The sequence below is a fragment of the Oncorhynchus keta genome, chromosome 17 (genome assembly GCF_023373465.1).
Source record: "Oncorhynchus keta strain PuntledgeMale-10-30-2019 chromosome 17, Oket_V2, whole genome shotgun sequence".
Taxonomy (NCBI): Eukaryota; Metazoa; Chordata; class Actinopteri; order Salmoniformes; family Salmonidae; genus Oncorhynchus; species Oncorhynchus keta.
In genome coordinates, this window is record NC_068437.1 from 7,368,672 (window position 1) to 7,381,361 (window position 12,690).

Genomic DNA, 12,690 nt, shown 5'->3' on the forward strand with positions numbered 1-12,690 from the left:
TGTTTACGCGATAATGCCAAAGGAACGGCCAAAATAAGGACATGATTGCAAGCCAAATGTCCCCCTAGTATGCGTTTCTGCTGCCGAATGAACACGAATTAACTGTAAATGGGGTTATATATAAATTGTTTACACTTCCAGAGAAGTAAAAAAAAAAATACTATGTAGTATCTTGCAGACCTCGATGTATAGGCTACAGTTTGCAAATGGATCGGCAGGGGGAGGGAGTTATTGTGGTGAATAGGACATTTTACTCCGAGTATCAAAGTAAACAGAATTTAATCAAGACGGTCAAACTAAGACATTTACAACTGCTTTTGACACGGAATTGCCTGTAACTTCAATTGTAATGACGCTTACAAAATGTTTCATAGTTCCTATTTGACTTTGGTATTGAATGTGGAGGGCAACTGACTTGCATGTTTCAAACGAAATCATCTAAATTGTTGTCTTGTATATCAGGTTTCAACCATTGTCCTCGTTGCGAGTGCCAAATCTACGCACAACAAAGCTGCTGCAACTGAGGAAATAATATAATTTGCTATGTTTCCCGTATTGCTTTAGAACGCAGCATTTCAATCGTTCCCGTTAATTTTCGGTAGAAAAAGTAAGAGGGGCATATCGAACCAGCTAGCATTTTGGATTTTGCAGGGCTATTGTGACGCTCCAGTTACAATCTGCTAGCTATATCGAGGGAGACCGAGACTTGTCTGCCATCAATCCTATAAAACTTGAAGAAATGTCCTTCCTCTGTCCTAGCTGGTTAGCTTTAATGTTGGCTACATGCTTAAAATGTTTCCGCTCGAGCAATAACCATATGGCTTTTTGTGTTTGACAACATTCTAGATCTGGTGCCTACGTCGGTCGAAATGGTTAGCTGTGTTATTTCCGAGCCTGAATAAGTCACATAGGCGAATCCAGTTGAGGCGCCTGTTTGGCTGTATTCAGCAGAAGCATGCCAAAACCCGATTCAGAACGAAATAAAATGTGCGTACTCGTCAATGTCTCGTAATCTGTACACTGGCACGGTTGTCATACAATCGCTGCTGTAACTCCTCGGGTGGAGGAGGGAGAAATCCCTGGCTGTGTTTCAGCTCCGCCTCCCGTGGGCGATGGTTTATTTTGGAAGTTCCACCACAGTTTCTAAACCCAGAGGCGCAATATCGCGAGACTTCTGGGAACGCTTGCGAAACAGGCCAGGATTTGAGGAGTGAAATGTTATTCCAAAATTAATTTGATCGAAATCTAAAGGCACTACCTAGATTTGAGCGAATATATGAATGAATATCAGGCCAATGTTTCGCTGAATATGTTATTACTCCGACCTCGTAGAAGTGCCAAACTGACACGTTTTCATTTGTCAAAAACAACTTTTGTCGGAGTGCCTTTGACAGCCTGCATATGCGTAGTATAATGCGCGAGACAACTCTGTGGATAATCGGTTTCCCTCCAGCAGGTGACGTTGTTTCGCCCACAAATCAATGAGTTTTTGTATGGAGGTTAATGAGTGTTACATTTGGTCAACGCATATTTTTTTCCTACGTGAGGTTTATTTGATCGAATATAAGTTTTGTAATGCTTCAGTTGTTACGAGTGTACTGATAAGTAGTATAAATGACATGCCGCCAACTTAGAGAAAAATCACGTTAGAGTAGTTGTCTCGAGATGACTATGCATATTCATAAAATGAGGTGGCGAAGGATATCATTGCACTACTTAACGCGCATCCAAATTCAGTTTAGAGATACACCCGCGTCATTGGCATAGGGTTTGCTGGATGCTTCTGACTTGGACTGAAATGGGGGCCGGTACTCATGTTGAGTGCCAGGACGGTTGATATTTAGGTGCAGGATCGCCACAGTACTTTTGAGCTAATATTCTATAAGAGGAACAGGAGTTTGAGCAGTAGAACATTTTAGGTGCCGGTCTGGGGCCGAAAAGCTCCCCCCTGACAGAAAATTAAGTACATTGAGGGTGGGGGGTGATTTTGGCAAGTTCATTTTCTTGCCTGCTGAAATCGTTGTCGTCGTCCCCCCTTCTAATTCCCTTAATTTTGTGGCTGGAGTCAAATACTTCCCGTGGCACACACTACTGGTCAACATGAGCTACCAAAATTATTCTGAAGTGTGTCAGGCCTTGCAGTCCCAAGATAGAAAGGGGTAAGAATTTCGTCAGGCAAGAAAATGGCCTTATCGAAATACCCTCCACCTCATTTTTTAAATTTTGTGGCTAGTCAAAAACTTTCGCTAGCACAAACTTCCCTTCGGGATAGGCAACCAAAATAAATTATTAATGTACGTGTGTTATATTAAACATAGGAGGGAGTCAAACGTAGGCAAGCAATAAACATTACAGAACAACTACTAGTTAAATAAGACATGGGAGAGATGATGAATTTTAGCAAATGGATGTACTTATAGAATACATTTGAAACATAACCAAACTTGAAAACTACAGACGTTACTAGTGCCTCCCCCGCGATCAAACCAACATAAAAAAATGTGAAATGCAGCCTAACGTGATCAGAAATGTTAACTAGCAAGCAAGTCGCAGCAATTAATGTCTGTGTGCGCGTTCATGCGAAGGGGATGGAGAATTCTGGCAGGGGGAGGAGCTTTTCGGCACAACACCGGTACTCCGCTCTGGTGAGCTCCTGCCCGTCAAGCACTGCCTCTTGTAACAGTAACAATGGGAACTCTCTCCCCGCTTGGCTCTATGGGATATGTAGTGATTTCTGCCAACACAGCCAGATATGTACACAGTCTTGTACCCGTAACCTTATTTAAACCTTATTTAAACTGACTATCATATTTGTTGATTAAATCGAACATAATTAGTATAATGTGTAATGCTAGAATTAATTGACAGAACTCTACAGATCGCCAATGACCAAATTACTTCCCCCGACATGAAGGGTCGGCGGAGATCCTAAAATCAAGTGGGATGGAACAAATTGGAGATTGCTTTAAATTTTGGGGGCCCTGAGCAAATTGTTGGTGTTGTGAGCAGAAACTTGAACATTGTGAGAATTTTGTGCAACTTCCGTTGTGCGTTTATAGTGAACACTGAGGTTGTACCTTTACAATTTTAGACTGTAGCCAATATGCTATTGTGGCTATTTGAGCATAATGTAGGCCTACCAACAAAACATGTTTACATGGAAATAGCTTTTGATTTCTATGAAATAGCCTATGTGGTGTTCAATGCAGGCCTACATTACATGAGACTTTTAAAATGTTTTTATATTATATGAAGGGCTTGCCATGAATTCATGCATTTTGACTTGGTCTGTAATGCCATGGGCCAAATGGGTAACTGTAAATTGTATTGTTGTGTGATGCAAGAAACCACTAACAATATACAATTTATTAGTATTATTATAATAATAATAATATATGCCATTTAGCAGACGCTTTTATCCAAAGCGACTTACAGTCATGTGTGCATACATTATTATTATTACCATACAGACAATGTAGGCTACCCCTCTGTTTATTGGTTATTTGCATTGTCAAGCCTGTCTCCAAATGCAAGACTCACCCTTTTTTTATTGAACCTTTATTGAACCTTTATTTAACTAGGCTAGTCAGTTAAGAACAAATTCTTATTTACAATGACGGCCTAGGAACAGTGGGTTAACTGTTCAGGGGCAGAACGAAGATTTTTACCATGTCAGCTTCGGGATACGATCTACCTGCTGCCCCTTTTAATTAAGACAAGCTTTTTACCTGACTGGCTTTTCAAAGACAACTTGAAATGTAGCCTACACGTTTTGTGCTCTTGTAGGAAGCAATAACTTCCCATTGCTGACCTATACTTGTCTATAACTGGGCAAATAACTCGCTAACTAGCAAAGAATATGTATGAACAAATGCGTCCACACTCGCGGCTCTGAACTGTTCTAAAAAAAGTCCATTCACTCGCGGGTGATTGAAAGACCGCTCAAGGGATAACCCTGCTAATAACATTGTATTGGCTCTGCTACAACAAAATCAGACTCAATCTTGCAAAGTTAGATTTGTTTTCTTTAATTGAAAAGGGGATAATATAATGTTGATTTGATCACAGAAAAAAACGTTGATCTATATAGTGAAAACTAATGGGGTGAACTCAGTGAAGTTTAATCTCTTGTCTCTGCTCAGCATTTCTTCTTCGTGGCAGTCCCGGTGGTGGTGCGCAGTTAAGGGAACATTGGTGATCAATACTGCAAATTATTTATCCCTTGTTCATCTAACATAACATCACTGACTTTTACAAGTTTTAACTAGTGCCATGCAGTTGCCAGCTAGCCAGCATAATCTACGTTAGCTGGGAAGGGTTTATTGGAACAACTGACTGAACCGAATACATTCTACTCTCAGCTACGCGACATAAGTGACCCATTTGGGCATCCTGCGTGAACGTAAAGCCTCTCCCCAGCAAAAACTGCACCTTCTTCAAATGCAATTTTCTTGTCAGCTTGTTTGTAATTTACAAATGACCTACATTTAAGAAAAGTACAACATGTAAAGATTACTTTTCAACATTGCCTGCTCCCAAGCGTTCGCACTACTTAGAAAAATGTAATATTGTAGGGCTTCCCAGATGCCCATTTTCATGACGGTGCTAACGTTGGCCACTGGAGTGGTAACGTTAGCTACCAACCAGAACATAGAATAGCCAATAACACTATAAAGTACAGTTGAAGGCGGAAGTTTACATACACCTAAACCAAATACATTTAAACTAAGTTATTCACAATTCCTGACATTTTAATCCAAGCAAAAATTCCCTGTTTTAGGTCAATTAGGATCACCACGTTATTTTAAGAATGTGTCAGAATAATAGTAGTGATTTATTTAAGCTTTTATTTCTTTAATCACATTCCCAGTGTGTCAGACGTTTACTTACACTCAATTAGTATTTGGAAGCATTGCCTTTAAATTGGTTAACTTGGGTCAAACGTTTTATGTAGCCTTCCACAAGCTTCCCACAATAACTTGGGTGAATTTTGGCCCATTGCTCCTGACAGAGCTAGTGTAACTGAGTCAGGTTTGCAGGGATCCATGCTCGCAAATGCTTTTTTCAGTTCTGCCCACAAATATTGTATGGGATTGAGGTAAGGGCTTTGTGATGGCCACTGCAATACCTTGACTTTGTTGTCCTTAAGCCATTTTGCCACAACTTTGGAAGTATGCTTGGGGTCATTGTCCATTTGGAAGACCCATTTGCGACCAAGCTTTAACTTCCTGACTGATGTCTTGAGATGTTGCTTCAGTATATGCACATAAGTTTCCTGCCTCCTGATGCCATCTATTTTGTGAAGTGCACTTGTCCCTCCTGCAGCAAAGCACCCCCACAACATGATGCTGCCACCCCTGTGCTTCACGTTTGGGATACTGTGTTTCGGCTTGCGAGCCTCCCCCTTTTTCCTCCAAACATAATGATGGTCATTATAGCCAAACAGTTCTATTTATGTTTCATCAGACCAGAGGACATTTCTCCAAAAAGTACGATCTTTGTCCCCATGTGCAATTGCAAACCATAGTCTGGCTTTTTTATGGCGGTTTTCGAGCAGTGGCTTCTTCCTTGCTAAGCGGCCATTCAGGTTATGTTGATATAGGACTCATTTTACTGTGGATATTAGAGGTCGACCGATTTAATCGGACTGGACGATTTCAAGTTTTCATAACAATCGGGTAATTGACATTTTTGGACACCGATTATGGCCGATTACATTGCACTCCACGAGGAGACTGCGTGGCAGGCTGACTACCTGTTATGCGAGTGCAGCAAGGAGCCACGGTAAGGTGCTAGCGAGCGTTAAAACTTACCTTGTAAAAAAAAACAATCAATCTTAACATAATCACTCGTTTAACTACACATGGTTGATATTACTAGTTTATCTAGCTTGTCCTGTGTTGCATGTAATTGATGCAGTGCCTGTTAATTTATCATTGAATCACAGCCTACTTCGCCAAACGGGTGATTTAACAAGGGCATTCGTGAAAAAAGCACTGTCGTTTCACCAATGTGTACTTAACCATAAACATCAATGCCTTTCTTAAAATCAATACACAAGTATATGTTTTTAAACATGCATATTTAGTTAATATTGCCTGCTAACATGAATTTCTTTTAACTAGGGAAATTGTGCCACTTCTCTTGCGTTCTGTGCAAGCAGAGTCAGGGTATATGCAGCCGTTTAGGCCGCCTGGCTCGTTGCGAACTGTGTGAAGACTATTTCTTCCTAACAAAAAACGTAATTAATTTGCCAGAATTGTACATAATTATGACAACATTGATGGTTGTGCAATGTAACAGCAATATTTAGACTTAGGGATGCCACCCTTTAGATATAATATGGAACGGTTCTGTATTTCACTGAAAGAATAAACGTTTTGTTTTCAAAATGATAGTTTCTGGATTTGACCATATTTATAACCTAAGGCTCGTATTTTGGTGTTATTATATTATAATTAGGTCTATGATTTGATAGAGCAGTCTGAGTGGTGGTAGGCAGCAACAGGCTCGTAAACATTCGTTCAAACAGCACTTTCCTGCATTTGCCAGCAGCTCTTCGCTGTGCTTCAAGCATTGCACTGTTTATGACTTCAAGCCTATCAACTCCCGAGATTAGGCTGGCAATACTAAAGTACCTATTAGGACATCCAATAGTCAAAGGTATATGAAATACAAATGGTGTAGAGAGAAATAGTCCTATAATAACTACAACCTAAAACTTCTTACCTGGGAATATTGAAGACTCATGTTAAAAGGAACCACCAGCTTTCATATGTTCTTAAACGTTAGCTTTTTTACATGGCACATATTGCACTTTTACTTTCTTCTCCAACACTGTTTTTGCATTATTTAAACCAAATTAAACATGTTAAATTATTTATTTGAGACTAAATTGTTATTAATGTATTATACACTGCTCAAAAAAATAAAGGGAACACTAAAATAACACATCCTAGATCTGAATGAATGAAATATTCTTATTAAATACTTTTTTCTTTACATAGTTGAAAGTGCTGACAACAAAATCAAACAAAAATGATCAATGGAAATCAAATTTATCAACCCACGGAGGTCTGGATTTGGAGTCACACTCAAAATTAAAGTGGAAAGCCACACTACAGGCTGATCTAACTTTGATGTAATGTCCTTAAAACAAGTCAAAATGAGGTTCAGTAGTGTGTGAGGCCTCCATGTGCCTGTATGACCTCCCTACAACGCCTGGGCATGCTCCTGATGAAGACAGTCTGGACAGTCTGTGGTGGATGGGGCGAGACATGATGTCCCAGATGTGCTCAATTGGATTCAGGTCTGGGGAATGGGCGGGCCAGTCCATAGCATCAATGCCTTCCTCTTGCAGGAACTGCTGACACACTCCAGCCACATGAGGTCAAACATTGTCTTGCATTAGGAGGAACCCAGGGCCAACCGCACCAGCATATGGTCTCACAAGGGGTCTGAGGATCTCATCTCGGTACCTAATGGCAGTCAGGCTACCTCTGGCGAGCACATCCCCCCCAAATAAATGCCACCCCACACCATGACTGACTCACCGCCAAACCTGTCATGCTGGAGGATGTTGCAAGCAGCAGAACGTTCTCCACGGCGTCTCCAGACTCTGTCACATGTGCTCAGTGTGAACCTGCTTTCATCCTTGAAGAGCACAGGGCGCCAGTGGCGAATTTGCCAATCTTGGTGTTCTCTGGCAAATGCCAAACGTCCTGCACAGTGTTGGGCTGTAAGCACAACCCCCACCTGTGGACGTCAGGCCCTCATACCAACCTCATGAGGTCTGTTTCTGACCATTTGAGCAGACACATGCACATTTGTGGCCTGCTGGAGGTCATTTTGCAGGGCTCCTCCTTGCACAAAGGCGGAGGTAGCGGTCCTGCTGCTGGGTTGTTGCCCTCCAACGGCCTCCTCCACATCTCCTGATGTACTGGCCTGTCTCCTGGTAGCGCCTCCATGCTCTGGACACTACGCTGACAGACACAGCAAACCTTCTTGCCACAGCTCGCATTGATGTACCATCCTGGATGAGCTGCACTACCTGAGCCACTTGTGTAAGTTGTAGACTCCATCTTATGCTACCACTAGAGTGAAAGCACCGCCAGCATTCAAAAGTGACCAAAACATCAGCCAAGAAGCATAGGAACTGAGAAGTGGTCTGTGGTCACCACCTGCAGAACCACTCCTTTATTGGGGGTGTCTTGATAATTGCCTATAATTTCCACCTGTTGTCTATTCCATTTGCACAACAGCATGTGAAATTTATTGTCAATCAGTGTTGCTTCCTAAGTGGACAGTTTGATTTCACAGAAGTGTGATTGACTTGGAGTTACATTGTGTTGTTTAAGCGTTCCCTTTATTTGTTTGAGCAGTGTATATCATACTGCTCCTTCAAGCTTTATGGGGGGTATGCCGCCTGGGGTGGCAGGTAGCCTAGCGTTTAGAGCGTTGGACTAGTAACTGAAAGGTTGCAAGATCAAATCCCCGAACTGACAAGGTAAAAATCTGTTGCACTACCTGAGCCACTTGTGTGGGTTGTAGACTCCATTTTATGCTACTTCCAGACACAAAAGAGCAATCCCCTCAATCTGATCATTGTACTTGCCCTAGCAGAGCTAGTTACGCTGTTTTACATGTTATTTAGAGTGTTGGTGACTGACTGTGCTGCTAGGAATAATTTAATTAAAAAAATATGCAGATGTTTACTGACACCGGTCATATTCCACAGGTGTTACGTGTTCATAAATTCATCAGTTATTCTGTCCTCTGTCACACTCAGACGAGAGTGCTCTGAAATCGGAGTAGATAGCCAGTGAATTTACGAACACACCCTTGGACACCTGGTCCCCACAATTTCCCATTCTTCCACACTGAATAGCCTGAAGTCTAGGTTGAAGATGGTAAGAAAGACAATGATATTTAAAAAATTAATTAAAAAAACGTCTAAATGAACAGATTGACAGTAAAGCAGTTATGGTATGTGTGACTGCTAAGTAGTTAACAGAAATTGACTACAATTAAGTTTATTATTCACTTTAATGGCGAACTTCTTGCTGCTACCATTCACTCCCAGTCGTTCAGAATGCGAAAGCTGGTTCCTTGTTGAATAGTGGCACTACACATAGTATTTCGTATTTATTTTTGCATTGTGTAATTACAGAAAATGTACATATATGCAGTAAGTGGAATGTGGAGTGGCTGTTTCACAGTATTACTGTGATTCGCTGAGATATTCGTCTATTGATTTCTCCCAGCAGGGCGGCATCGATTGTCAAAATGGAAAAGCTGTTTTGATTTTGTGTCTGGGCTGGAAACGCACACCAGAAAGCACATCAGGTAGAAGGAGAAGATGGGAGGCGGATGTTTCTTTTGAAACTGATGGAGCGTTGAGTGGAGATGAGTGAGAAGAAATGCATTGCAGTGGCGAACAAGAAGGGAAATAAGAAAAGTATTGTCATGGAATCTAGTAAAGCCTTGCTCTTACTTTTGGACAGAGGGCGTGATCTGGGAGATCCGTTTGACATCTCAAATATCATAGATGCGTTGGATAAGGTTTATAACAAGAGGTGGGCTTATCTTGGTTTTTTGTGTGTCCGAAGAACAGAAGGGAGCGTGCTTTGCAACTGAAAAATATATTGAATTGGAATGTGTTGCGTGTGTGGATCTGTGTAGCAGGGCACCTATCAAGGGGGTTATCTCTGGAGTGGCGCTAGAAGTGTGTGCAAGGGATGTAACTGAAAAAGTAGATGCAGTAGTTGATGCACACCGACTGTCCTGTATGGTGGATGGAGTAAGGATGACCACTCCATCCATTATTTTGTACTTGAAGAAGAATCTCTTCCTTTGTATGTACAGTACCAGTGAAAAGTTTGGACACAGCTACTCATTCAAGGGTTTTTCTCTATTTGTATTAATTCTACATTGTAGGATAATCGTGAAGACATCAAAACTATGAAATAACACACATGGAATCATGTAGTAACCAAAAACGTGTTAAACAAATCAAAATATATTTTATATTTGAGATTCTTCAAATAGCCACCCTTTTTTTGCCTTGATGACAACTTTGCACACTCTTGGCATTCTCTCAGCCAGCTTCATGAGGTAGTCACCTGAAATACATTTCAATTAACAGGTGTGCCTGAAGTTAATTTGTGGAATTTCTTTCCTCCTTAATGAGTTTGAGCCATTGTGACATGGTTTGGTAAAAGACCAAGTCCATATTATGGCAAGTACAGCTCAAATAAGCAAAGAGAAACTGAGCTAAATGACTAACGCCCCGCAGCACTCACTTCCGTCATCATGAAGTGCTTTGAGAGACTAGTCAAGGACCATATCACCTCCACCCTACCTGACACCCTAGACCCACTCCAATTTGCTTACCGCCCAAATAGGTCCACAGACGATGCAATCTCAACCACACTGCACACTGCCTTAACCCATCTGGACAAGAGGAATACCTATGTGAGAATGCTGTTCATCGACTACAGCTCAGCATTTAACACCATAGTACCCTCCAAACTCGTCATCAAGCTCGAGACCCTGGGTCTCGACCCCGCCCTGTGCAACTGGGTACTGGACTTCCTGACGGGCCGCCCCCAGGTGGTGAGGGTAGGTAACAACATCTCCACCCCGCTGATCCTCAACACTGGGTCCCCACAAGTGTGTTGTTCTGAGCCCTCTCCTGTACTCCCTGTTCACCCACGACTGCGTGGCCACGCACGCCTCCAACTCAATCATCAAGTTTGCGGACGACACAACAGTGGTAGGCTTGATTACCAACAACGACGAGACGGCCTACAGGGAGGAGGTGAGGGACCTCGGAGTGTGGTGTCAGGAAAATAACCTCACACTCAACGTCAACAAAACTAAGGAGATGATTGTGGACTTCAGGAAAAAGCAGAGGGAACACCCCCCTATCCACATCGATGGAACAATAGTGGAGAGGGTAGTAAGTTTTAAGTTCCTTGGCGCACACATCACAGACAAACTGAATTGGTCCACCCACACAGACAGCATCATGAAGAAGGCGCAGCAGCGCCTCTTCAACCTCAGGAGGCTGAAGAAATTTGGCTTTTCACCAAAAGCACTCACAAACTTCTACAGATGCACAATCGAGAGCATCCTGTCGGGCTGTATCACCGCCTGGTACGGCAACTGCTCCGCCCACAACCGTAAGGCTCTCCAGAGGGTAGTGAGGTCTGCACAACGCATCACCGGGGGCAAACTACCTGCCCTCCAGGACACCTACACCACCCGATGTCACAGGAAGGCCATAAAGATCATCAAGGACAACAACCACCCGAGCCACTGCCTGTTCACCCCGCTATCGTCCAGATGGCGAGGTCAGTACAGGTGCATCAAACCTGGGACCGAGAGACTGAAAAACAGCTTCTATCTCAAGGCCATCAGACTGTTAAACAGCCACCACTAACATTGAGTGGCTGCTGCCAACACACTGACTCAACTCCAGCCACTTTAATAATGGGAATTGATGTAAAATATATCACTAGCCACTTTAAACAGTGCTACTTAATATAATGTTTACATACCCTACATTATTTATCTCATATGTATACGTATATACTGTACTCTATATCATCTACTGCATCTTTATGTAATACATGTATCACAAGCCACTAAACTATGCCACTTTGTTTACATACTCATCTCATATGTATATACTGTACTCGATACCATCTACTGCATCTTGCCTATGCCGCTCTGTACCATCACTCATTCATATATCTTTATGTACATATTCTTTATCCCTTTACACTTGTGTATAAGGTAGTAGTTTTGGAATTGTTAGCTGGATTACTCGTTGGTTATTACTGCATTGTCGGAACTAGAAGCACAAGCATTTCGCTACACTCTCATTAACATCTGCTAACCATGTGTATGTGACAAATAAAATTTGATTTGATTTAAATAAATGACAGTCCACCATTACTTTAAGACATGAAGGTCAGTAATTCCGGAAAATTTCAAGAACTGAAAGTTTCTTCAAGTGCAGTCGCAAAAACCATCAAGCGCTATGATGAAACTGGCTCTCATGAGGACCGCCACAGGAAAGGAAGACCCAGAGTTACTTCTGCTGCAGAAGATAAGTTCAAGTTACCAGCCTCAAATTGCAGATCTAATAAATGCTTCAGAGTTCAAGTAACAGACGCATCTCAACATCAACTATTCAGAGGAAGCTGCGTGAATGAGGCCTTAATGGTCGAATTGCTGCAAAGAAACCACTACTAAAGGACACCAATAAGAAGGCTTGCTTGGGCCAAGAAACACGAGCAATGGACATTAGACCGGTGGAAATCTATCCTTTAGTCTGATGAGTCCAAATTTGAGATTTTTGGTTCCAACCGCTGTGTCTTTGTGAGACGCAGAGTAGGTGAGAATGGATGATCTCTGCAGTTGTGGTTCCCACCCTGAAGCATGGAGGAGGAGGTGTGATGGTGCTTTGCTGGTCACACTCAGTGATTTATTTAGAATTCCAGACACACTTAACCAGCATGGCTACCACAGCATTCTGCAGCGATACGCCATCCCATCTGGTTTGAGCTTAGTCCCACTATTATTTGTCTTTCAACAGGACCATGACCCAACACACCTCCAGGCTGTGTAAGGGCTATTTAACCAAGAAGTAGAGTGATTGAGTGCTGCATCAGATGACCTGGC

The 12,690-nt window shown here is 42.2% G+C and overlaps 1 protein-coding gene across 1 annotated transcript in view; it reads left to right on the forward strand.

Annotated features, from left to right (window-relative positions):
- The window catches only part of sin3aa (SIN3 transcription regulator family member Aa), a 33,262-nt gene that overhangs the window by 208 nt on the left and 20,364 nt on the right, over window positions 1–12,690 (forward strand). The window lies entirely within an intron of this gene.